The sequence below is a fragment of the Mirounga angustirostris genome, unplaced genomic scaffold, assembly GCF_029215605.1.
Source record: "Mirounga angustirostris isolate CCGP_5_RB_7025 unplaced genomic scaffold, mMirAng1.0.hap1 SCAF_16, whole genome shotgun sequence".
In the NCBI taxonomy this organism is placed as follows: Eukaryota; Metazoa; Chordata; class Mammalia; order Carnivora; family Phocidae; genus Mirounga; species Mirounga angustirostris.
The window spans coordinates 39,922,595-39,949,871 of record NW_026991724.1 but is presented as its reverse complement, the minus strand read 5'-3'; the positions used below and the strand labels follow the sequence as shown (position 1 = coordinate 39,949,871).

At 51.4% G+C, this 27,277-nt stretch overlaps 1 protein-coding gene across 3 annotated transcripts in view; it reads left to right on the top strand.

The window, feature by feature from the left end:
- Positions 1–25,336, top strand: part of TSHZ3 (teashirt zinc finger homeobox 3) — a 101,995-nt gene extending 76,659 nt beyond the window's left edge. The window contains exons 2-7 of one of the 3 annotated variants that reach the window (XR_010408161.1): positions 1,433–1,553; positions 3,253–3,498; positions 10,384–11,264; positions 14,824–14,936; positions 15,075–15,951; positions 22,239–25,336. The gene's annotated coding sequence lies outside the window, so the exon portion shown is untranslated. The other 2 variants (XR_010408162.1, XR_010408163.1) reach the window with 2 other exon arrangements.
- The last annotated feature ends 1,941 nt before the right edge of the window (positions 25,337–27,277 follow it).

Genomic DNA, 27,277 nt, shown 5'->3' with positions numbered 1-27,277 from the left:
AAACGTACGGCCATTTACTCTGGAGGTCACCGCACCCTCTCGTGGCCAGAGAGTGGGCCACTGCCCGGAAGAGCCTTCCATTCCCAGCCCAGAATGACCCCGATTGTCTGGAGATAAAACGGGCAGATCTAAAGCGGCATGCTGAATCTCCCGTAGTTGTGCACTGGTTCTCCTGAGGCTGGTGCTGGTAGAGGATGCGAGTATGGGAAGGGATGGGGCCTCCCAGTCAGGTCTTTAAACGGGCCCTGGGAGGAGGAGGGACGGTGCCAAGTGAGGGAGGTTTTAATCACAGGTGTGTAGGTGACCCCGACCTCACCCCGCCCAAGCCCAGGCTTGTTGCAGTCCTACTGTATATCTTCCAGCCATCACATTTACACAGTATCTTAAAATAACATTTGTGATAAATGTGCAATTTAACTAATTTATGGTGCTATGATGTGCTCAGGGCTACATGCAAGATGAAAATCTTAAATGGAGCTTGAACAGCTCACTTCACAACAAGAAATCAATATGCCACATCTTAGCTATTCGCTGCAGTCAACATTTAGCAAAAATATCAGTGATGTATCTTTAAGTTTTAGGCAGCAAGAATTCTATAATTAACCAAAATCGTACATAGTTAGAGAGGGTTGGTTATGATGAGGACCCAGATCTCCCTGGCATCTCCGTTCTATTTTCATTCTGCAAAAGGAAAAAAAAAAAAAAAAAAAAAAAAAAAAAAAAAAATATATATATATATATATATATATATATATATATTGATAGCCACCAAAGAGGCGCCTCTCCCCAGGGTGTTCTGCTCAGGTGGAAGTGTGAACCTCCCCAGCAGAATTCAGGGCTGTGGTCCTGATTCCTTTTCTCAAGTTCAGACCACTCCAGCTAGGTCGACTTCCCTGCCCCCAACCCCTGACCACCGACCGTGCCACAAGGCCTGGTGACCAAAAAATACTGCAGAGGAAGGGGGCCCTATTACCTATTCCCAGTGCTGGGGAGAGCTGAGCACCTTCTTGAGAGCAGAACCCTGACAGTGGAGAAGGACGGGAGCTGATGGGAAGCAAGGCTGCATTTTGCAAATCCGGTGTTAAAACTGTTGTCTCCAGAGATTTCTAAGTCATCGAATAGGAAAGAAAGAAAAATAAATAAATAAATGATTTTATTTTTTCAAATTCATCTGTGAAGTTCTTTTGAAATTGGAAAATTGCAATGGCATTTTATTCTGTTGACTATTTAGCACAAAAACAATACGCTTTGTATTATAGGAAGCAATCATAAAAATGAAAACACACGAACCCCAGCGCCACTCTTTAATAATAAATACTTTAACTTTAAAATAATAGCTATTATCCTTTTAGCTAATGGAGAAATTACCATTTTTACTCTGCCAGATAGTTATTCTTTTGGTAATAGAAACACTAACCTTTTTTCTCCCTAGGGATTTATTAGTAAGCACGTGTAATCTTTGGCAAAAGGAAACCTGAAAATGCATTTCCCGTGGGACCCCGTGCCAGTCGATGCCTTTCAGCCTGCAGCTGACCTCCGGAGCCACGGAAAAGGTACTCGTGCCTGTGTGCCCACGCAATTCCAGGGCGCGCTGGCCTTTGCAAAATATGCTATAGTTAGCTTCGGGAACAATCTCACTCCTTTGGGGAAGGCTTCAGCTCTGTCTCTCAGCATAAAGCTTCTGGGAAGAAAAGCTCCTTTCCGACAAGCCCCACCTTCGCGTGCGTGGTGTGGCAACGTTGTGGCAGCCGAGGGCCGGACGCCCCATGTCAGTGTGGAGGAGCGGTCCACCACAGGGTTTTGTTTCCAGGGACGTGCTTGATTTTCCTCGCACTCCATTGGGTTTCTCCAAGCCGGAGGGAGATGCTGCTGGACTTAGAGACACCATTTTTCTCTCCCCAAGGATTTGCCAGGAGGCCATCCCCAGGACGATTTAAAAGGCAAGCAAACCCTGTCCTGGGTGGGCTTTGGCAGTTCATCCCAAAGCACCTTTGATTTGGGACCGTGTTCCCTGCCCTGCCAAGACAACGGATGGGCCAAATTGTCGGTCCGTGGCCTGACGGTCCATGATGTCCGGACAGACAGATGGTGACTCGGTCAGGCCACAGCTTTGGACATCAGGAGTGATCTGAAGCAAAGTTAGTGGCTTCTTGAGGCTCCGCATTCGGGGCTCCGGGCCCTACCCCTGGTCCAAAGAGCCAGGTGTTTTCAAAATTAAGTCCCAATGATAGAAGATCAGAGGAACTGCTTCTCCACCACCTTTATATAATGTCATACACTAATATATCCTTAATAAATCATTCCTGATGATAATGATGATAAGCAAGGTGACCTCTTTCCAGAGATTAACGTCCACAATTAGCCACTCAGGCGTTAGGATACCCTCTTCTTTACTGTCTAACCCGTGCTGTGCAATATGGGAGCCACCAGCCCTACTCAAATTTAAGTTGAATACAATGAAAAGCTGAGTTCTTCAGTCATACCAGCCACATTCCAAGCACTCAGTAGCCACATGTGGCTAGTGGTTACACTTTGGGGGGGCAGCCCGGATACGGAACGCTCCTGTCCTCACAGAAAGTTGGTTTGGACAGTGCTGTTTTTCCCAAGTAGGAAAGAGCTCATGGCTTGAAGATGAAAGTGTGCCTCCAGTCCTGGGTATTTCTAAGAATCCTTCCTTTGCCAATATGGGCGCAGGCAACATTCTCACGTGCTAATATCTCTGATCAAAGCCAAGGACACACATAATTAACCTTGAGCATAAAATTATAAACAGAAGTGCAGGCATCAGTGTATGAAGTTGCTGATCATCCCCCCTGCTGTGGATATTATCTGGGCTGCAAACTCCGAAGCCCAGAGATCTGATGGATGTGGCCGTGACCTTGCTCTGCCCTTAGCTGGCGAACAATCCCGCGCAGTCCTTGCGCTGCTCTCTTTGCCCAAGTGGACTTGAATCCTTCTCTGGGGCTTGGGGACTCAGACATGGCTGGGAGCCTGGCCCGGCTCCTAGCCCCCACGCATGAGGACCCCGAGTCCCGTGACCCCACCGGGAACCCAGCTCCTCTGCTGTAGTCCCAGGTAGCCGCAGTGGGGGTGGGGGAGCGGGGGTCCATCCTGCTCTCTCTTTAAAATTTAAAATATATAAATAAGACTTTGGAAACGACTTTTAAATTTAGGGGGGGTTTACATTTTAAAAATTAGTACGTTTCAACATCTCACTTCCATTACTTTTTTTTTTTTTTCTTCCCACCGCAGGATTCCAGGGACACATTTACGACCGTCATAATTATGAGTTAGAGATCTCCCAGGCCAAGTGAAATGAAATTACGAGAAACTGAAATCTGTTTTAATTGGAGCATTTATGGAAAAAAGAAGTCAGACTGGCTGCCTTTTTCCTTTATGTGGCTCCCCGGTTCAGGACGATACCTGGGTCCGGAAGCCAGGGCCGGCCAAACGGCGACAGAGCGGGGAGGAAGAGAGAGAGAGAAGAGAGAGAATGAGGTAGGTGTGTCAGGAAGGAGTCATTTTCTCAGCTTAAAAAAAAAAAAAAAGGAGGTACAGTCTCGGGAGTTCCGCCTCAGTGACCATGAAACCGAGTCGGCAAAAGCTGAAGGACCCGGCTCCTGAAAGCCTCATCAGGGCTTGTCATCGCTCTAATGAATATCATTTAAATTGCTTTGTATATTGGTGGAGTTTGGATGTCGATTTAATTTGTGCATGTGTTTGAGTTCTTCTGCTTGGCTAGGCTAACAGAGAAGCAGCCGCCTAATGAAAACTGAGTTGGTGACAGTGTCATGTGCCCCAACCCAGTCAAATGGGTTTGAAGGGCTGCAGTGACAGCCCTCAGAAGGAAGTCGATGTGGCCGGGGGGAGAGAAGGGAGGCTTGCCCGCTGGCGAGGGGACCCGCGAGGCGGCGGCCGAGGCGGCGTGGCTGGGCTGGGGACGCATGTGGCGCGGTCCTCGCCCAGCCCGGCCCGTCCGCAGCCCTTGGCCCCCTCCCGGGGAAGGCCGAGCCCCAGGCCCAAGGCGCTGTGCTTGTCCAACCGAGGTCCGTGCGGCTGTCCCCTCTCCGTGGTGAAGTGGCACGTGGATGCAGTTGCTGGGATTGGCCACCTCCCGAGCCAGGGATGTGGCTCGAGGCCCCCAGCTGAGATAAGGGGGCGTCCTGCTGTTTGGGCACCCCCAAAGAAGCAAAGACCTTCTCCCACGTGGTTTTCACCCTCGCCATCCGGGGAGGGAGGCCGGCTGGGGGGTTGCTGTGGGAGCTATGTGTAAGGTGCCGCCTTCCCCGGGCACACTGTCACTCTCAGGAAAGTCAGCCAGGCTCCTGTTTGCAGAAACACTAGAAAGGCAGGCTGAGCATAAACCCAGTCGCCTGCTTCCCCCCCACTCAATCCCTTACCGCCAAGGGGGCTATGGTTCTGGAAGGAGTTTGACCTGGGGCCGGTGAGTTTCAGTCAGGGACTGCGTGTCTAGGCTTAGGGGCCTGCAGCTTCATCACGGGCTGCCCGACACCCCAGATTCTCCCAGGGCAGGGGGGTAACTGAGCCACGGGGTGGGCCCAGGCCTGAGGGGTGGGGAAGGGGAGGACGAGCATATGAAAGCAGCCCCCTCCTCTGCCTTCTCTGCACTCCTCGAGGGCTGACCATTGAACAGATGGAAGCTGCCTTCAAATGCTTTCTCCAGCTTCTTATTATAGCCTTCTCAGAGGTTGTCAATATTCACGTGATCAACAAGGCCGCACATAATCTGGAAAAAACGATCACAAACGACAATGTGCTTGGGGGTCTGGGCTGCTTTCTCTGCTCTCTAGACTCCCTCCAGCCCCACTCCTGCAGGAATCTGATCCAGGGGTGGGGGTGGGGGTCCCTCAAGGCTGTACAAGAGATGGACCCGTTCCCCTAAATAGACTCAAGGCGGAGATGTGAGGCGTCCACTGGAAAGCTAGCCCCTCTCTCTCTACCATGGAGAGACAGGGCTAGGACAGAGTGGGGCAGGGGAAGGACAGGGGGCCTGGGGCAAGGACTCCCTGAAGGCTCTGGGAGCAGATAGCGGAGGGTGTCCAGACCTCCAGAGAGTCCTAACTACCCAGTCTGTGTAAGGGACTTTGGCACCATGGCCCATTTAGTAGTAGGGGTTGGTTTCCTAAACATGGGGACCCATTTGTCTTGAAAGAAGGTCTGAGGAGCTTCTGTGTGCCTGAGGCATGAGGTGGGGCACTGGTAAGGCCTCCTTGGACCCTGCACAATTCCCAGTGGGGCTGAGCCTTCACGTCCCCACGTGATCAGAGGGCAGCTCGCCCCCGCCCTGGGCCAGCACCAGGAGCAAGGCCCATGCTGGACTTGAGTGAGTTGGGAGCCAAGCTGGAGAAAGCAGACAAAATAGTAGTGACAAATAAATGTCAAACGTCCGAGTAAGAATGAAGATGGGCAGCAAACAAAGTGGGATTACAAGGCTCAGTCCCTGAAACATGAGGTGCCCTGGCAGAGAGCCTGTCTTTGGCGAGGCAGGCCTGGGCTGGACCTTGAGGGTCAGGTAAGTTTGGAGATGGCAGGGAGAGGAGAGCATGGGAGGCTACGGCCCCTCTTTGTGAGAAACCACCGGAAGGCCGGTGGCTTGGCTGCCTTCTGGCTACGCCTAGAGATGTTGAGGCCAATGACCTTAGCCTGTCACCTCCTGAGAAGCACCCACTGGATCACCTGAAATTAAGCACTACTGGGCCCATCGATGTTTTCTTTATCCATTCCAGTGTTTCTCACGTGGGAGTCTTTCTAGGATTTCTTCCACAGTTTCTCGACCACATAGGGCTTGCGAAGTGCTTATGGGCACATCTATTCATTGGCTTAATGACAGGGTCCGTGGGCTCCCTGAAGTCCACGCACGGGCCATGGTGGTGGGTCCCTCCTGCTGCCTTCCGGAACTTGTAATGCACAGGGCGCCCCTTCCTTCCCAGGCTTGGGGGTCAGGAGTGCTTGTCGAGATGCTGTTGGCAAGAATCGGTTCAGGATCTCAAGCGAAGAAAGGAAGGGTGGCCCAGGTACATGAAGTCCGAGCAGAGTGGCGTCAGCAACTGCTGGACATAGGTGCTTCAGTGATATCCCAGGAAGCTCTCCCTCCCTGTCTCTCTGTTTCTCTGTCTCTATCTCTGTTTTTCTCTCCCTCTCTGTCTGTCTCTATCTCTGTCTCTCCCCCCGCCTCTGTTTCCCTCAGTTTCTCCCTCTCTCTCTCTCACTCTCTCTTTCTACCTCTGTCTGTCTGTCTCTCTCTCCCTGTCTCCCCCCACCCCTCTGTCTCAGCTTCATGCTTTGGCAGTTTTCCCTTCAAGGTATGACCTGCTCATAGGTTCTGCTCAGCGACCTTGAAGGGAAGGAGCTTCCTGTCACCATGGTGGGAGCCAGCACTTTGGGTGGCCAGGATTGGGTCCTTCCTGGACAACAACTGTGATTCTGCTCAGCATGGTGGGGGGGGATGTCAAAGGTTCACCTCAACTTGGTTCCAGGCCCAAAGCTGCAGTCCTTCCTCTGTTGCAAGGTCAGGTTCAAGCCGTACACTTAGGATTCAAGTTTGGGATGCAGATGGCTCTGTCTACAGGTTGGTAGATGTTTCTCTTTGTATCTTGAGTAATGTCTAGAGCCTCAGCTTTGCCAAGGGGGTGGTGAGCTCCAGTGAGGTTCTCAGATTCCTCAGGAGGTGGCTCCTCTAAATAAAGGATCTCAATTTTCCAGGGGGCAGTGGGGATAAGCCTGGTGAGAAGACAAGCTATGGGATTGCCACTGGCCCCTAGGGGCAGCTTCTCCTGGTAGCGGGCACAAGGCGGGGTGGGCAGCGTCTCATCTTCCTTGGGCTGGAAGTGTCCCTGGACACCGCTAACCTTGGGAAGCTCTGGGCTACTCTCTTCTTAAGGTATAGCTGGAGGCCCTGCACCCTGCAGAGAGGGGGGCTTCTTTGCCCAAAGGCTTTTTGTTCTTTCTGTTGCACTTCCTAGACCCTGATATGGCTGTGGACCAGAATTTACTAGAAAGTAAATTCTAGAAAGCTGGAATCTCTGGTACCTAAACTGAACACAGAATGTTTAGCTGGCAGAGGTTGTCAAATGTGGCCTATGGACTGAGTATGACCTGCAGATTGCCTGGTGTGAGCCACACTTAAACACAAAACAAACCAAACTTTAATTCGTTGCCAAATTTTGAAAACTGGGAGATTTTAGACAGACCTCTAGAGGCCACACTCCTCTGTGACAGCACGTGGCTGCCCATTTCAGGGGGAGCATCAGCTCTCAGGTTGGTCCCCATCTCCACCTATTTGTCCGGTAGGCCAGGCTCCTCGGGAAGTGGAGGCTGAGACCAGAATTTGAGTTGAGGCCGGTCCGTTGACAGGTGGTCCCAGAAAGCACAGGTGGAAGCCAGGGGGTGGGGGGCAGGGGGTGGTGAGACAGGAAAGGAGAGGAAGCCAGTTCCAGATGCATTAAGGAGCAGGCTGCCCGCGGGGTCAATGGGACTTGAGCACGCTGGAAAGCTCTGTAGGATTGTGCCAGGAAATCAAGAGTGGTCACATCTGAGGGTCAGGCAGACGGGGATTCTTGACTCCCGTCTGAACCTGGCTGAGCACTGCTCCCGGGGCATGGAAGACGGGGCTCCCACCGGCTTAGAGACCCGGGGTCTTGCAGTAGGAAGCCCCTGGCAGGGACAGAGGAGGGGCGGAGGGAGTATGGGCAGCACCTGCCGCCTGGCTGCGCCAACGCCCGCGTTCCGTCTGGCCCCTGCACTCCCGCACGCATTAAGCCGGGGGGCTGTTGGGCTCAGTGGGAGGGCGCCCAGTGAGCCGGGGGAGCGACTCGGCCAAGATAACACTCCATGTCAGCCGCAGAGCTGCTTCTAGAGCTCAGGCCGTCCCCTTCCCCCCGGCTGTTTCCACTACCCAGTGCTACTTCTTCCAGGGAGACTGGAGCCCTGGATGCCTCACTCATCCGTTTTATTTTATTTAGTTATTTAATTATTTACTTATTTATGTGTTTATTACCCATCTAGTTCCAGAGATAACTTAGGGCTTCTGTACAGCTCATTAATTGCCTCATTGCTGGCTAGCAACAGTGAGATTGGCTGAGAGGGGAGGGAAGTACAACGAGTGCGGGGACCCGCAGGAACCGCGAGATGCGGGAACCTGGCGAGCCGCGCGGAGCCCCGCCGCCTCCTGGGCTACACAGAACGACATCCCGCCGGAAATGGCTCTGCGCAGGAAGTCCCGCCCACAGGAAGTCCCGCCCCCGGCCCGGGGCACACCTTGCCTGGACCAGCAGGATGGGTCAGCCCAGCCGCTGGCCTTTTATGCCTTTCTGGCTCCTCACGCTCGCTGCTGGGAGTAGCAGTGGGCGGTGGGTGGCAAGGTTGTGCATGCCAAGAGGGGAGGGACTCCTCTCTCAGCCTCAGACGTCTTCCATCCTGCCCTCCCCGCCCACCCCCGCCATTTCTTTGTGTGAGCAGATGTGTCCTTCCTCCGCAGAAATGCCCTGTCATAAAGTTAGTGTCAGAATCCACATGGATTATAATAGAATCCAGGTGGGCACAACTGCCGTTGAGAACATGGAGGTGAATTTTCAGCCCCTGTCCCCCCAGGAGGGCTGATGGGGGCAGAGAAGGTGCTGAGCCATGGCTGGGTGCAGGGGCTGGGACCCCAAAGGTCCTTGTAGGGAATGACCTCACATCACCCTTCCCAGTGCCACCTGCCCTGCCCCATTTACTCGCCCAAGGAAGACATCATGCCAACACTGCAATCAATTAGCCCTGAGGAATGGATAAAGGGGGTCGGGAAATTAATTTCATTTGGGTTTTCTCTCCTGAGGCCCTGCCTGGCAGCCAGCTCTCCCAACACCCACATGTCCCAACTGCTCCGTCCATCAGCTCTTGTCCAACTTAACTATTCATTTTATGTATTTTAATTTGGGCAGAACATTTATTTGGCTTAAATTTCCTTTTCAGGGGTTGGAATGTGCCTTCCACACACAGGCAGAGATGATCTGCTCGAATTTCGTCAGAAGGAGTTTAGTTTACAAAGATAGTAACTGAGCTATTAAAACCAACAACCCCTTTTAAAGCAAACAGACCATTAAAATATAGGAACAGTTTATGGCATAAATAAAATGGAGGATATAGATTATTTAAAGATAAGATTTTCAAGAAACAGGGATAAAAAAACATTTAAATAATTTCTCCATGATGTATATATATTTTTTTTTTTACAAAGTGAACTTCAAAATGCAAATGCAAATTAAAAAAAAAAAAAGCACAGAAAGACATTAAAAATCCATCTTCTTAGTAAAGGCATACAAAAAAGGCTTGACTTTTCCTTCTAGATCTGTAGATGATTTCAGAGGGGCGGGGTGCAGGGAACTACTTGAATTCATAAATGGCAGGATTTACCCAGCTTGGGAAGCCACATTGTGGAAAAAGAAGCAAGACATTTGCTTCTAGATCATTCTCTCGAGCAGGCTGACAGATACAATAATTCCGTCCATTAGTCCGATCCATTGTCTTCCTTCGGCACAGAAGTACTGTACCACGGAGGTAGATTTCCACTGCTATGCGTATTTTAAGGGTTATTTGGCAACACGAGTAAAGCTAAAAGTAGCCTCTTAATCTAATTAATTGACATTTCTGAATCTTGCTTTCACAACAACACATGGTTTCATGTTCTGGGTTTTAGCACTTGTCAAGCTTTTTTGGAGAATGTTTTGGTCAGAATGACAAGATAATTTGTGGCTGAGGCTCCAAGCTAGAGAAGTGTTTAAGGCTATAATGATTTATTATCATCACAGAATAACAAAATTTACCAAGTGTTTCATCAGAATTTTTGAAATAAGTTTGCCACCATAGGAGAAGCAGCCGGGTGGGGGGTGGGCTGCGTCTGGAGACGGGGAGGGCTCAGGCTTCAATATACAAACCCAGCCATGACTGATTCCTTAAAATTTCTCTCTATTCGATTTATCTCGGCGCGTTCCTTGAGAGAGAAACCCCAGAGCATTTTAGGAGGACGAGGGGTGGTAGAAGGAGAACAGAGAGAAAAATCAGACCTCTCCCCCGGGCTCTGCAAGCAGGAAACCCGAGTCCCCGACTCCACTCGTAACATATATGTGGCTACAGCCAGCGATGAATTTCTACATTTTGGCACCGGTCAGAGTGAAAGTAGTCGCACTATCTATAGAAACTTTGAGATGGAGAACACTTGGAGTATGCTACTGAAAATGCAAGAAACACATTTTTGAAAGGATGAAATAATATCACTGAGTGACAGTAAATTAACATGCTGACATTTGCAGACTTTCAGAGCATTGCCATAAAAAGAAGTAATACAACATGACTAATTTGGACTTCTTCTTTCTTCCTTCCTAGGGAGAGACAGCCCTGCCCCTCCACGGCCACCCTGCAGGCTGTGCTTCACCGGCACTTCCTCCTCTTTCCCAGGAAACACTTCGGACTTACCGTTCCCCCGCGCTCCGACGCCGTTGCCTCTCGGAGCCTCCTTGGAGAAGGCAAGCTTGACTTCTGGGCTCAGAAGATGCTCTCTTGGATGTCAGACAGATGTTGGGTGGCTGGCGGAGGGCATGCACTTCTGGCCACTTCGTGACAGCCTGCACACCGCCCCCCCCCCCCCCAGGCAGTGCCAAGGCTGGGGGAGTCCTGGCACACGGAAAGCACCCACTAAACATTTGCTTAATTAATGAAAAAATGCATGGGCTGAATTGATTCCCCAGCTCACTGTCTCCTCAGTGGGGGCTCTCACAGCCAGCCTCTCAAAAGGCCATTCCTTCCCTGGAGCAATGTACTCCTTTGTTCTAAGAGCTGTGTTTTCCAGGTGAGCGCCACACCCCTCACAGCAAAATAGACAGCGGGTCCGCATTCTCACCCAGCACGGTGCCTGGTCCACAGGAGAGGCTCCGCAAATGTGTGTTCTCCCTCTTTTAATGAGACAGAGGCTCATTTTCCTCCTGGAAGAAGGGCTACCTGGAAATGAATGCACGTTTCTACAAACTGCCGCACTGGGCTGCCCGGAGATGAACACGTGCTGGGAGGATGCACCCAGAGGCCAGCTAGGTGCTGAGGCTGAGTTCTGAGCTTCGGGTTCGGCCACAGACTCCTAATGCAGACCTACCCACGGATGGGGAGGGGGCAGCCAATGGCTGGACCTTTATGTAGTGTCGTCTGACTGCCTGTCCGTAGTTGACGTCCAAGAGAAACCATTGCAAGAGATGAATCGGACGTGGACGAGGCTGGTGAGTGTGACCGTGACCCAGACAGGGGCTCAGCCTGGGGAGGACAAGAGAGGAACCCAGGCTTGGTGGGATGGGGGAGGGGAGGAGTTGCTGGGTCTCAGAACTGGGCATGAGCACCTGGGGCAAAGAGCAGGGGGCCCCAGCCCCCGAGCTCTGCTCCTGAAAGAATGCAGAGGCTGGTAAGCCTGGTCTGCAGGGGGCAAAAGTCTGTGCTCTCAACATTTAGAACTGGGAAATGAGCACAGGCCAGGGCAGACGATATGCCAAAGCCCCATACCTTCCATGCTGTTCTAATTATTAAAAATCAGATCAGAGAGTCGTCCCCTCTTCTCCCCCAGCCGGACCCAATCTGGCTGACTGGGCCTGTTTCAGTCCCAAGGGAGACCTGAGTTCTGGGCCTCGCCTGAGGGTTCTCCCAATGCCTGAGACAGAACACTGAGCCCGGTCCTGGCTATCTGATGATTTGAAGGGGTCTGGTGGGCTTGGTAGGAGACACATGAAGCATCATAGATGTGCTCCCTTCCGTCTCCCTGCCTAAGTTCCCAGCTTCTAGTGCAAACACTGACCAGTCCTGTCCCCACCCAGCGTCCTGAGTTGCAAGAACGAGGGTTTCTGGAGAACATGTTCTCCTGGTTTTCTTCCTTATCCTGAGCAAAAACCGAGTGAGCTCAGAAGCCAGGGGCAGGCACGCTCCCGACCCTGGTGGGTACTCTCGGCATCCCCCTCGCCCTCCTACGGACCTAGGGGCCACCGCCCCACGTGTCCAGCAGGAAGCGGCCATTTCCAGCCGTGAGCGGTGCGCGCCTGCCAGACCCCGCCAGACCCCGCCGGGACTGCGTGCGAGAGTGCGGGCGTGCGGACAGACCGTTACGAGCTAACATAAGTTGAGACTAACCTTTCAGCAGAACAGTTTGAGTTAAAATAAAGGGATTGAAAAAGAGTACAATGACCAAAAAAATCTATAAAAATGCAATTGCGCTAATATAATTTTATCACTTATTTAAAAATTTAGTCGACCCAAAAGACTACCAAGTGTGAAATTAAGGAACAGCTCCTCTACTTTTATGGAAATCACTCTTCCTCACTTGTCTAATAGCCTGATTTTGTCAGATCATTTATTTCCATGGTTTTAAAATGAGCTTGACAGACAGAATTTTATAACACCACTTTACTGCAAATAAGAACATCATTTTCGCTTATTAAAACTGAAGCTTAGAGAAAGCATTAAAATTAACAGTTCACTCTGCTTTAACCTTTTGAATACTGCCGTGACTTTACACGGAAGACCGTGCGTAAGGGAGGCCGTCGGTCCCGGGGTAGATGCCGGAGGTGGGACGGGGCAGGGAGCTGAGTACTGCAGGGACTCGCAGAGGACACCCACCCGCCTGGAAATGGCCGTGACGGTGCCCAGAGGAATCCCCTGCTGGGTGATGAGCCCTGGCCACGGGAAGCCCAGCGCAAGACACCCTCCCCCCGGGGACACTAGAGGGGCCGCTTGTTTTAATGTGTGGCTAGGGGCCTGCTTTTCTGCCCGGGAGACTAAACGGATGGAAGGCTAGGCTCTCTGAGTCTCATACATTGGTCCTTCCTGCCTTTAATCCGAAAATACCGCCGAGCATCTTCCATGTGCCGGGCACGGTTCTAGGCACGTGAGATGCCTCCTGGGTTAGATCGAGTCCCTGTCCTTGGGGGACTTAACATGTCACTGGGGGAGACCAACCCTAATCCAATAAGCTAATAAATATATAATCTCTTGCCTGGGAGGGTGATGCCGGCCACAGAGGAAACCGAAGTGGAACAGAGACAGACATATAATGTTTGCTGAACTGAAGCGATCGCTTTCTGTCTCAGGACTCTGGGCAGACATTTGCAAGGTGGCCGGTCCTGGCCAGCACGAGAGGCTGTTGTCCATTTCTGGTGCCCTGGGGGTGAGGGCTGGGACAAGGGCATTATTGGACAGAACATTTGGAATCTGCATTTCTGTGCCTGAGAACTTTGTCCAAAGTTCTCTTTGTCCAGAGAGCTACTCTTTCCCAATCTCTGGCCCAAATGCCAGAGATCCCTGGATCCCTGGATGCGGGTCCCAGCCAGTGACTGACAGAAAGTGGTGTGGCAATGTCCCTACTCCTCACCGCTGAGAAGGACAAATCTGAGATGTGTCTTCCCGAGTCTTCCCATGGGATCAGGCTCCCGGTATGCCCACTTTGTTGGTTGCCCCCATTAACGCACCCATGACTGTGTGCATTCCCTCCCCGAAACCTGACCTGTCTTCCCTGCACCTTCCCAAGTCAGCTGCTTGCCCTAAATCCTTGGCCCAGAGTCTGGGAAATCTAGTCCAAGGCAAAGGCCCATGGCACACAGCTGGGACTGTCGGCTCTTGCTTTTCTCTGAACCGCGGATGGTAGCACCTTGCATGCACTGCTTCGAGCTCTCTGCCCCAGCACACACTCCAGCCATCCTTTGGACTGCTCTGCACAGGCACTGACCAGGTCCGCCTGGGAGCAGCCTGACCAGGACTTACCCCGGGCCCCTTGCTTCCTGCCCTGAGGTATCTGGATGCAGCTGCTTGTGACCCCACAGAACTTGCTTGGCACTCGGTCCCCAGCAGTCTTGCTCTGCAGTACGTTAGCTGCTCGTAGGGCCACTCTGACCGTCATGGGATGGATCTCCCATCGCCCACAGCACTGGCCAATTGGATTATGCACCTGTAAGTGCCTCTGCCTTTTCTGCTCCCCAGTCCTTCAGCTCTGCTCCCAGGGTAATGTTCCCACAGAAAGTACTCACATACGCAACATGGCCTCAGGTCTGCCTTCAGAGGTACCCTGGCTAAGGCATCAAAGGGGGTGGGCACCGCTCGATGCGTGCCGGCTGGGTTTGCTGAGCCAGCTATCCCGTGTCTGGTCTTGGCTTCGTAGCACGCAGCCCCTCCAGTACCTTTTACTTCTTCCCAGCTGCCCTGAATAGCGCATGCCTTTGGATACCTCTGTGCCTTGCCTTGTACCCCTTCCTCTGCTCAGTGTCCTTCCTCCCGAGGGCACGCCTGTCTGCAGTCCATCCGCATGTCGGGGTCTGGGTAGCCACCTTGGGCTCTCTTACTAGTGCTTCCTGAAACCGTTGACCCCTGCCCTCCCTGGAGCACTCCCCACACCAAAGGCCACGTGCCCTCCCTCCCAGCAGACTCAGCTGACACGGCAGTCAACATGTGTTTACTGAGCATCCGCCCTGTGTCCTGCACTGAGCTGGGGGCTCTGGGCAGGACCGTTGGCTGGAGCAGGGCCATAGTCCAGTGGGAGGTTACCTCGACTTACCCCGCAGCACCTCGGGGCTGTCATGGTGCTGAGAGGGCAGAAGACTGCAGGCGACTCTGGGCCAGGGAAGCCTCTGTCCCTTAGGTAATGTTACTTCCTCTGAATGGGAGCTGTCTCTATCCTGGGGACCTTCTCTGTGCCTGGCACATAGGAGATAATCAAGAAATGGTGAATGAATGGAGAATGAAGGAATGTCTAGTTAAAGAAAAAAAAAGAACAAGCTTGGTACCTGCTTGCTGTGTCTGTTACAGCCTCCGAGTGATGCCGCCTCAATGCCCCTGGGGCACCCCCAGGCACAATCACTCACTCCTGAGGCCCCCAGGGCAAACATCTGTCGCTACTCTGTGTTGCAATCTGCTTACAGGTAAGTCTCTACCCTAGCCCGAGAGCACCTGGGGGCTGAGTCTTTCTCTTTCTGGCACCTGGCAAAGGTGGCGAGCATGTGTGCGGAAGACACGTGTGTAGATGGCTCTGAGCTGTAAAGGGATTCTTCCCCATGCAGCGAGGACCTAACAGCAAAGCTGCTGCTGTGCCGAGTTTGCGGGAGCCAGGCCCCGGGCGACCCCCTCTACACCTGTTACTCTCGCCGTCCCTCAACAAGCCGATGAGGTGGGAGCTACTTTATTTCACGGGAGGAGGAGCTGAGCCTCTAGGATGCTGAACGGCAGGGTCAGACCCCATGCCAGGGGTGGTAGAGAATGGCCGCCTAGCCAGATCTGGGTGCCCCTGAATCTGGAGCTGCCCCTCGGCTCTCCTCCCCCAGCCCCTGTACCCCACCCATGCTCCGATGGGCTGTCACTTCCTGCCCTGGGCGATCTCATCTCCTGGCACCTGGGTCCAAGCTGAGACCTCTTCCTAAAGCTGTGAACGGAGGAGGGATGGCCTCACTCATCTCAGCACCAGCCCCTGCCGCCGCCGGGTGCAACGCGCCTACTCCAGGGCGGTGGGTACCCGCTTCTCCTAGGTGTTGGGGCTGGACCCAGGCACCGCCCTCAGATGCAGCAATCTGCCCCTGGATTCCTAAGGAGAAGGAACTCCCCGTGCACCAGAGGAAGGACACAGAGTTCCTCTGCCACCATTCCCGTCGGAGGGTGCGCTGACACCCCGGACGCCGGGAGCTCGTGGGTGACTGAGGCCCCGGCTCAGACCGCACAGCACCATGAGGGAGCGGCGGTGGTGACAGGTGCTGTGGTGGGTGATGTGAGTGGCAAGTGTGGACACGTCAGCCCCGTGGTCCTGCCATGCCTCCAAGAAAGGGCACAGCTCTCTGCAGTGGGGGCAGTGACTTGCAAATAGGCCCAGACGTGACCTCAGGGGAGACACGAGTCCCCCAGGCCAGCAGCGAACTTGTTCTGGAGACACCACGTTTCTGCAGCATGGTGAGTGATGAGCAGGGCCTGGGGATCTGGGGGATCCAGGCTCCTCCTGCTCCCATAGCAGCTGGGGTTTCAGAGCAACAGATCGGTGGGGCCCTCCCAGCCTCGGGGACGCGTTTCCCTGGCGCCAGCCCTCACCCCAGATGTGTGCTATTTGGATGAACCACCAGCCCCTGCTGAGGGTGGAGGGGAGCTCAGCAAGGGCTGGGACATTTGGTCAGGGTTCCCCAACTGCGTCTGGATGGCTGAAATTTCATCTCCTTCATTTCCCCTTTTCCAGTCCCTAGAGTGCCAGAAAAACATGGCACCACAGAGCAGACCTTCTTTATCTTTTTTCCAGAAAGCCCCAGGCCCTGCCTCAGGAGAGGAAACCCAGACTTTCCCTCGTTAGGAGACAATTGGGCCAACACCCATCTCCCCCCATTGGAAGCTCCCTCGGCCCCTCCTGCTGAGCCACCTGCCCTGTGCCCTCCTAATCCAGGTGTGGCCCACCATGACTGCTGGCTCTTAGACTCCATAGTCCTTCCTGGCAGACTCAAATTTAAGCTGCCCTCCTGCCTGGAGGGACCCCCGTCCCCCACTGGCTCTCTGGCAGGAGTAAGCAGATTCAAGTGTGCCTTTTGGAGAACTCTTGCCTCCAGCAGTCCTGGGAGGTGGGCCAGCCTCTTTGACCAAGGCTGCACGGAACGGGTCAGAGCCCAGGCAGGTGACTTAGCCCCCGTGTGTCACACGGCAACATGGGGCAACAGCTAGAACTTGAAGGCTACTCCTCCCAAATACGAGAAAGCAGAGAGCCGAGACAGCCTGGGAATCACCCGCCTTGCTGAGCAGTATCTGTTTACAAAGACAGGAGCTCAGAAATGCTTCCATTGTGGAGAAACAAAGCCTCGGAAATACAAAATAGAAGGCCAGCCCTCGGCCACTCTGGGAGGGAGCGAGCCTCCCCGGGGATTGGCACTGAGCGGCCCCGCCGGCTCTGTTCCCAGCGTATCATGGTTTCACTGCACCTGTTGGCATAGCTTTGTGGTGATTCACTCCTGCCTCCTCCTCAGGCCTCGTTGTGTCCTGGCCGGAGGGGAGCGCACCCTTGAGCACGGGGCCCTGGAGCCAAGCACACCCCCCAAGCAGGCATGGCCTTGCAGCCCTCTGTTGGTCCTCACGGGTCTCCTGGTGGGTGACTCAGTCTCCCAGTCAAGATCCACCAGCTGCCCAGGACCTGCCTGGCAAAGTCCCCAAACCCCTACAGGAGAATTAGCGAGGGGGCCACCTCCTGAGCCCCCTTGTGCTACGGATTGGGGGTCTAGGAGTGGCATTCAGAGAAGGGCAGGGGCTCCCTCTGCTTCAGTCACCTCCGGCTGTCCCCTCTGAGCCTCCAGGTCCTGTGCAGCCGAACAGATGAATTGCCTGCAAATCTGGGTAATTTTGTGATTACGCTGGTAAGCTCTCTTGCCATCCTTGCTGGGAAATATCGATGCTTGGCAGAAATAGAAAGTTAAAACCCCTCTCCACCCCCATTTCTTCCCAGCGGGGGCCGCAGCTCGAAGGCAGATTGGTGAGCTGCCAGGCCCTTGCACACACTTGTGGATCTAGAGTGCATCATCACACTATGCTTATGTGTGCACGAGGCCACTTGCTTGGACTCTCGTTTCGTGTAAGGGTGTGATCACTTGGCCCGTGTTGATGATTCACCTTCTCAGGGCCTCACCCCTTAAGCCCTGCAGAGAAGCATGGAGTTTGGGGGCATCTTTGAGCATTCAGCCATTCCTCCACAGAGGACATTCCTGCAGTTTTCCTTTCTTTTATTCCTCTCCTCCCTTTCTCCCTGCCTGCTCTCTCACTGGCTCTCCCCATCCTGCCACCCCGCCCCCCGCCGCCCCGCAATTACGAGCAGCACCCCAGCAAACATCCTTGGACACGTATCTCTGCACCGGCCTGCTCTTCTTCCTGCAGGACACTTCCCTGACGGGGGCTGAGCTGGAACAAAGGGACATGCATTTGAAGTGTTGATGCACTGCCAGGTTGTCCTCCAAAAGTGCATGTGTGTTTTGTAAACCTCAGCTGTTATATCCCATCCGCGTATGTTGCCAGTCTGATGGAGGCAGCCCACGAATGATAGCGAAGCCTCTCTAGTGGCCATACTTCTCCCCGCCCCTGGGGAACTCCTTGTGCTGGGACCTGTAGGGGGACCCCTGCCTCTCATGAACGTCCTTACCCCGAGTTTGCAAACGACATTTAAGGATTGCTTCTGTTCAACTAAACAAGTAAACATGTAAAGTGCACTAGGACTCTGTGAAGATCCACCGACTATATTTTCACCTACAGGTTTTGTTGTGTGCAGAGAGACTATAGTAAATACGGCTAGAATTGTAACCGCTTGTCTAATATACATTATGTTGTAGAATCCCCACCCCAAAGCTGTGAGGCTGATACAATGTTGCGCCTGCTTTATAGATGAAGACACCGTAGTGTGCTGAATGGTGGTCCCCAATGATATATCCACATCCCAATCCCTGGCACTTGTAATTTTTATTTGGGGAAAAAAGGGTCTCTGCACATATAAGTAAGTTGAGGGTCTTGAGATAAAGGGACCACCCTCCCCAGATTATTCTATGGGCCCTGACTCCAATGACAAGTGTCCTTGTAAGAGGCACAGAGAGGAGACAGCAGTGTGAAGCCAAAGGCAGAGCTTGGAGTGACGTGCCTACAAGCCCAGGAAAGCCAGCAGCTACCAGAAGCTAGACGGGGCAAGACACAAATCCTCCCCTAGACCCTCCCGAGAAGGCACGACCCTGCCCACACCTTGCCTTCCTCCGTCTAGTCTCCCGAACTGTGGAAGATTAGATTTCTATTGTTTGAAGGCACCGAGTTTCTGGCAACTTGTGGCCTCTGGAAGCTCATGCAGACACTGAGGCTTGGAGGCGTCAGAAACCTCTGCAGGCTCCCCAGCAGCACAGCGCCCTACTATGCGCCCGGTGCCCAGGGGTGTTTCGGGAGGCAGAAGGGGAGTCGCCAGCCTCAAGCGCCGGAGGAATCCACAGCACTCCAGCCTCCTCCGAGGACCGCGGTGGGCTGTGTCCAGGGCACGCTCTGAACGGAGTGCTGGTGAGAAGCCATGTGGACGGACTTGAGCTCCAGCGTCAGTGCTGCAGTGGGTGGGAGAGTGCAGTGGGGGGGGGGGGGGGGGCTCCAGAAGGTTCTAGAGCCTGAGGAGCCAGCTGTGCTCAGTGTGTCAGCCCTGCCTCTGTGTCAGCCCCTGCTCACCTGCCCAGCAGGAGTGAGAGCAGGGAGGACTTTGTCTCTCTCAGCACCATCTGGAACACCTCATGAGCTAGTCTGGAGGGCCAAAGACGTGTCCCCTGGAGAGGTGCCAAGGACCTGGCACTCATGTCTCAGGGGGAGAGGGCAGAATGAGGAGCAGTTCTGGAAGTAGAAGGACCACTTCTCTTGCTTCCCAGAGAGTCAGTGAATCTCTGAGTCTCGCTTGATTTTCTGTAAAGTGGGCTCAACAATAAGGGGGATAAAACATGTTGGAGCGTGACCGCAGCTAAGCTGGCGGCTGGTACTTCTCTCCTTCACCCCCGGCAGCTCCACGAACTAGTAACTGGCTTCTTCCTATTTTGTAGATGGAGAAGCTGCAATACAGAGGCATTAACTGTCGAGGTCAGGAGCTAGGGCAAAGGCCGAGCAGGACTTAAACCCAGGCTGCACAGCCCTGGAGTCCACGCTCTTAACCCCAATCCACGGTCGTCGGAGGGGAATGAGTGAGAAAACGTGTCCAAAGCACCCGGTGCCTCGTCTGGCCTGGAGTAGCACTGCACACCCCGAAGCCCTCTGCATCGGCCACCTTCTGGATGTGTCCCTCGCCCTCAGCTCAGTACAGGTCTCCATGGAGCTGCAGCAGGGCCTCCCCATTGCCTGCCTCCCCGCCCCCGCCCCCCCCACTGTGTGTTTGTGACCATCCCAGGTAACTCGTCCCAGTGGCATCTAGTGTCTGCACTTCACCTCCCCGGGGCTCAGTGCACACCGGTGGCATGCTTGATGCTCAGGAGCACGGGCCCGGGGGTGAGGACTCTGTAAGCCCTGGATGAGGGTTCAATGCCATGCAGCAAGGACGCCGGGGTCCCAGTTCCAGGCGTATGCTCCAGGACAGGGAGGGTGCAGGCTCGAGGTGGCCATGTGGTGAGGCTCAGGGAAGGGCCCTCTGAAGCACAGGGCCCAGGGGAGGGGCCCCAGCCGCCCAGGTCTGAGCACTGTATTGTGCCAGAAACTCCATTTCTTCTGGGCTTCACAAGGAGAGAGAGGGCTTCAAGTGTCATCCCCACTCCATTTCTTCCCAGTGCTCCAGAACCTTCCCCCATATTTGGTGGCAAAGCAGATCCTGCCTTCAGCTGACTAGTGGAAGGGGAAGTGTCGGTCTCTCCCTGTGGTCACACGCTGAACCCGATGCCCAGGTAACAGGTGCTCCAGCTGGTCCCCCCACAGGCCAGCCCACTCCTCAGACTACAGCAGCTACGGCCATTTACTGAGCACCTACTATGCGCCGGGCTCGGTGCTAAGCCTTCACCTGCAACACCTCTGCACAAGGAAGGGTGTAACTACTGTTCCCATTTCACAGATGAGGTGACAGTGCTCGCCAGATGCTGCAAAAGAGCTGACGCATGGGGTGTCTCTTCCGGGGACCATGATTCAATAGCCTGTCTTCCCCCAAACGGTTTTATTATTAAAAAAAATACTTAGCATATTCCACTTAGAATAGTAGATATTTCATATCTTTTGCTTATTACAATGCACCGTGCTAAGCATCCATTATTTAGCTGTGCGCTGGGTGTAATCATTCTTCAGGTACTAGTGTGCCAGCAATAATTTACGTCCTGTGCAAGGAGTCAGGATGTATCCTCTACCTGCACAAGGAGCTGACAGTGGGGCACAGCATAATTGTTCCAAAAAGCCGCACTTGATAGCTAATGAATGAGCGTAGAGGATTAGAGATGGGGAGATCCACCGGCGTTTGTGAAAGGTAAATCAACAATTAGAAGAAGAATACGTTCTGTTGGCTGTCAGGGAAGATTTCTGCAAGGAAAACGGAAAAGATGATTTAGACTCAAGGGTAATACAATGTCTGCTGCAGGTACGGGAGGAGTTCCACGCTCACAGATGCATTTGAAAAACTATTTTTAAGAGAACTTAGAAGAATTTCCTCCAGTGCCTTGAAGCTTTCCAAAAACTGTGGTGTGCTCGTCCATGCATTCCCGCAACAAGAGCCGGGCGCCCAGTGCGTGCAGCATGGGAGGTCGTGCATCCGTAGTGACCCCGTTCTCCTCTCTGAGACCAAGGGAAGCAGGCTCCAGGGAGGATGTTTTCTGGGTGCTCTTGCCTGAGAAGCAGATGGTAACGATAATCACCATCACTGCTCTGACTGACCATGGGGCATCTTCCGGGATGCTGCATGTTACCTGTGATCTGCACAATGGCACGTGGACATGGGTGCTGCTGTCTTTATTTTACCCAGGAGGATGCTGGGGCTCCGGAGTTTAAGTACCTGGCCAGAGTCACAAGGCCAGAGCAAGGGGCAGCAGGCTGCCTGACCCCACCTCTGGGTCCTCCCTCTATCCTGCCCCGTGGGTGTTCTGACTCTGTGCTGAGGACAGCAGGGCTCTGCGGGGGCGTTTTCGGGGTTCTGCAAACACTGAAAATTTTCCTGCCATGGAAAGAAACAGTTAAACTGCCTGAGCATTTAAAGTACTTTGATTTTTCTGTATTCTATTTCTGTGGATCAACTTTCCCTGTTCACACACGCGTGCGCACGCACACACACACATGCATGCACACCTGTCATCGGTGTGCGTGCATGTGCGTATACGCACGGTGCAGTGGAGTGTGTGTTTCCGTGTGTGCAAAGCTCGCCGTCCTGCTGTCTGTGCCCGGGTCCCCGCTCAGCTGGCCCCTGCCGGGCAGCGAACCCGCTGGCCTGCCCCCTAGTGCCAATGGCTGCAGCAGCCTGGGCTCCTCCTGATTTCACTTCTCAGTTTCCCCGAGTTCCATCCAAAGGCCCGGGGGAGGCCCGAGACGTTCAGACTTTGATCACGATAGCCTGTTTCTTTAAATAAGTGACCTCTTTCCCCACATCCTCTGGTGGGGACAAAGCATTTTTCAGACAAGTGAAGCACTTGGGGTGGTTTACAAATTTTAACTTTATTCATGAAAAAGCTCTCTACAATCAAATGGGACACTGACTGGCCTTCTTGGGCAGAGGCTAGTGACCTCCGTTGTGCTTTTTCTTTGTTTCTTAGGCATTCGGGGGACTTCATCTCCATCATATTTCAGGGATGGACTGCGGGGGTGCCGAGAGCAGGGACTGGGCATGCCTCATATGCACCGAGCAAGTTCGGGGAACGTGGCTCAGTGTCACCTGCTCAGGTACTGTGTCGTTCTGTGGCCCCAACGCCCCCACAATTCAGGATGAATAGTCCTATTTTTGAAACCGAGACTTTGAGAGGTCTTACTCTCTATCGCCTCTCCCTCGGCCAGATTTGGACCCAGATTCTCAAGCATTCTGTTTATTCAGCCTCCCTGCAGCATTGGCTGAGTGAGTTTTGACCCTGCCTATGGGTCGGAGACCTTGGTTGTCTGCTGCAAGTTATTTTGTCTAACTCCTTTTCCCTTTAAAGTTTCCTTTTAAGTTTGTAATTTCAGGCTTACAGAAGAGTTGCAAGAATGCCTCAATTGTTCGCATTTTCCCGGATTTATCCCCCTCTCTCTTTTTCCCTCTCTCTTCCTCTCATTCCTGTCTCTCTCTCACACACTGTAATTATGTGCACGCACGTGCATTCTGACTTCTCTGAACCATTTGAGAATGAATTGCAGACACGATGCTCTTTTACCCCCTAAATACTTCAGCATGGATGTTCTACAAACAAGGACATTCACTTGTGTGACCACAGGAATCCGCAAATAAACAAACATCAGGAAATTGAAATCCATACAACGCCCCTTACCTAATCCACAGGTTTTGTTCCGATTTGGCCAATTAGCTGAATAATGTCCTTTACAGAGAAAGAAAACTCCAGAACATGTGCTGTCCTTAGTTCTCACGTGCGTCCGGCCTCCTTTAACAGGGAAGCCGTGCCTCAAGCTTCTTTTGTGTTCATGCCGCAGGCGGGTTACTTTGCAGAATGTCCTCAGTTTGGGTTTGTCTGATGTTTTGTTAGGATTGGGTTCAGGTAATGCATTATGGGCAGAAATACCACCGCAGGTGCTTTGTTCTTCTCGGTGGGTCCTATCGGGCGGCGCAGGATGTGGGTTTGTCCTGGGTCGGCCATGCTGACCTGGACCCCTCAGTTATAGCGGTGTTGAGGGGTGTCTCCATACTTAAGTTACACTCTTCCCTTTGTAATTAGTAAGTAGCTTATGGGGAGATATTTTGAGACTATGTGAATATCCAGTTACCCCTCAAATGTTCATCCACTTATTTTGGCATCTGTTGATGATTCTTGGTTGATTCAGTTATTATTGTGTGGAAGGTTACCTGAAGGTACTTTTCCTGATTCTATTATTCTTTCTACATTAACTGTCTTTCTACTCTAAGGAAGAGCTTTCACCCACTTTTCCTTATACCAATGTAACTCATGGATTTTTGTTGCATCCAATGTCTTATGGTTCTCTATCATTATTAATTTTAACGCTAGAATGGTCTCAGATGTGACGAGTGGGAATCCTTTCAAACTGATTTCTTTGTCCTTTTGACGTGTCCGCATTGTTCTCTGAACATTTCCTTCCTTTTTGGCACAAGAAGGTATTCTAAGGCTCATCTTGTATTTTCCCTGTCCCAGACCCAGAATCAGCCATTTCTTTAAGGTGCTGTGTTTCCTTTTGGTGGAGAATGGCATATAGAAACCAAGATCTGGATGCTAGGTGTGCTCATTGCCACTGGGATGTCATTGTTTCTAGGCTCTCTGTATGTATATGTATGACATCTCTCTCCCTTTCTCTCTCCCCCTCCATCTCTTCCCTCCCTTCCCCCCCTCTGTCCTTTTTTAAAACCATGAGTTCATACTTATACCTTCAACTCCAATCAAACACAAGTATATCTCCACCTCCCCTTTCCAATTTTATAACCCTGTTCTCCAACAAGGAAAACCTGGTTGCAGTTGTCCATGGTATATTTATTTGTTCAATTAACAACTACCTGTAATTATTTTTGTCAGCTATTTTAACTTTACTTTTTTTTTTTTTAAGATTTTATTTATTTATTTGACAGAAAGAGATAGCGAGAGCAGGAACACCAACAGGGGGAGTGGGAAAGGGAGAAACAGGCCTCCTGCCGAGCAGGGAGCCCGATGCAGGGCTCGATCCCAGGACCCTGGGATCATGACCTGAGCCGAAGGCAGACGCTTAACAACTGAGCCACCCAGGCGCCCCTTAACTTTACTTTTAAGTTAATTTTAATTGCACAGGTAATATATGAACATACTGTTTTTGAAAAACCAACTTAAATATAGGTAAAGTACATTTTTCCCTCTACATGTCCCTCCTAGCCCCAGATCTAACCACTATTGTCAAATTGGTCTGAAGCATTCCAAGCTTACTATGCCTTTATACATCCACAGAAATTAGAAATGTGATGTTTCAAGTTATCTTTATATAGATGGTTTCGTGGTCTACACTCTGTCAGTTTGGTTATCTAAAAAAAAAAAAAAAACAACCTCTTGGAGATTTTTCATGTCCGTACATATTCATTCACTTCATTTCAGCTCAACTATAAGAGCAATAGTGTCTGAGTATTATTATAGTGTGCCCAGTCTATGTGGTGCAGAACCTAAAAAGAATGCACAGCCATCTCATGCGCATGTGCAAATATCTCCCCAGAGTCACTGCAGCAAAGTAGGATTGTTGCATCTTAGGGCATTCACCTTTTGCAGTTAAGTAAATATTGCAAACACATTTCAAAGTGGCTGTCCTGGGTGTCACATCATTTGCAACGAATGCTGATGTCTTCTTGGGCATCCCAGGAGGGGGAATGGCCCCTGCCCCTTGGTTGAAGACGGGAAATACACTGTCTCCCCCAACCTTCCTCCTTTTCCCCTCCCCTCCCTCTCTCCCTCCTTCCCACCTCCCCTCCTTCCCCTCCTCCCTCCTTCCCTTCTTCTCTCTTTTTCTCTCTGTCTCTTTCTTTTTTGTCTATTTTAAAGTAGGGTTGAAGAAGACAATGGCAACTTGAAATCTATCAGCACCAACATTTCTTATAAGAATAGCTTCTTGGGTGGGGTGGGAGGGATGGGGTGACTGGGTGATAGACACTGGGGAGGGTATGTGCTCTGGTAAGCGCTGTGAATTGTGCAAGACTGTTGAATCTCAGATCTGTACCTCTGAAACAAATAATGCAATATATGTTAAGAAAAAAAAAAAGAAGAAGAAGAAGAAGGTAGCAGGAGGGGAAGAATGAAGCGGGGGAAATCGGAGGGGTAGGCGAACCATGAGAGATGATGGACTCTGAAAAACAAACTGAGGGTTCTAGAGGGGAGGGGGGTGGGAGGATGGGTTAGCCTGGTGGTGGGTATTGAGGAGGGCACATTCTGCATGGAGCACTGGGTGTTATGCACAAACAATGAATCATGGAACACTACATCTAAAACTAATGATGTAATGTATGGGGATTAACATAAGAATAAAAAAATAAAAAATAAAAATGTAAAAAAAAAAGAATAGCTTCTTGTTTCTTCATCTAATTCACAGGCTCGATGGCCCTTCTATTTGCCATTTTTCTTCCGCATGGCTATTTCCTGCACATCATCTTATTTTAGCTGCTCACCCATCCAATAAGAAAGGGGAGGCAAGTTTCCCCCACTTTGTAAACTTCTCTTACTCAAGGTCACACAGCCTATATTGAAACCAGGACTCAAACCCAGACCCTCAGATTCCAGTTCAAGATTTTTTAAAAATAAGACTTTTTTTTTTCCTTTTCTGCTGACTTATAACAATTGAAACATATAGAACATAGAGAAAATAATTTTAAAATCACTTATAATCAACACTGTCATCCAGAATATATTCTTATATATTTTATACACATAACAAAATTATGTAGTGTGTTTATTTGGGTGCTTTATTTTGTGAGCATTTTCTAATGCTATTAACTTTTCTTTGTAAGAGTTCAAATGGCTGTATAATATCCTATCACATGGATAGATCATAATTTGGACAATCATGCATAGTTGGATTTAGGTTAATTTTACGTTGTCATTGTTATATATAAAGTTTCAAATAATATCCCTGAATGCAAATACTTAACAATATCACTAAAAGTGGAGTGAAATCATTATGCGCATGTTTAGGCCCTTAATACCTAAAACTCAGTTCTGCTTCAAAATAAGGCTACGTGGCAGCCTCCAGGATGGTGCAAGCTGCAGTGTGTTCTGCTGCCCTATGCATCAAACATAAGAAATCATGATTGAATGTAGATACATCAAGTTTCCAAATGCAGATGAGGAAAGCAGAGTTGGCAAGGTGAAATACACTTCCTAAGGTCACAGAGAGGGGATTCAGCTCCCATTCCCATTGCTCGATGAACATGAGTCAGCTGCTCCCCCATATCATCTGCACACGCCTGACCTTGGCAAAGGAGGCATGGAGCCCCTGAGGATGGTATCCTGTGTCGGGTGGACATGCTTCTGCCCCCATCACCTCTGTTTCTGCTATTTGAGATCACTCATCCCATATGCAGGCAGCTGGATGGTCACCCCTGCGACAGCTGGCTCCCCTGCTCACCTCCCTCTGACCCGGCAACGTTCTGAACATTATATGATATAGGATATGATGCCTGATATGATGATTGGTGAGATACAGCGGGACCTAGTCTACACAGCCTAACCCAGGGGTGAGTGGCTAGATGATAGGAGTGACTAAGGCAAAAATGCCACAGACTTGTTTTAAGTGATGTTTGCAAATGGGTAGCAGTATAATCATGGGTTGAGTTAACAGCATGAATTAGGAATATGCTAGGTGCCAAGACTGTAATTGTGCTAAGGTCAGACTAAGCAAATTAGGGTTGTGGTTCCTCTAAATGTAGTGGAGAAAATTGGTGAGTGACGAATATAAAGTACTATAATATACTTCTCTTAGTCCACACAAAGTGAATAACCCTATAACCTGACCTATAGCTATATGAACATTCTTATTATTTTTATTGAAGGCATTAGAGAGGTTGGTTTCAGAGAGCTCTCTAGAAGAGGCAAATTTGAAGTGAAGATTTGAAAACCAGAGTTGTCATGTGTAAAAGGAGACCACTGGCTACCTGAGTAGGTAAGTAAGGCATTTAACAAGTATGGCCTAA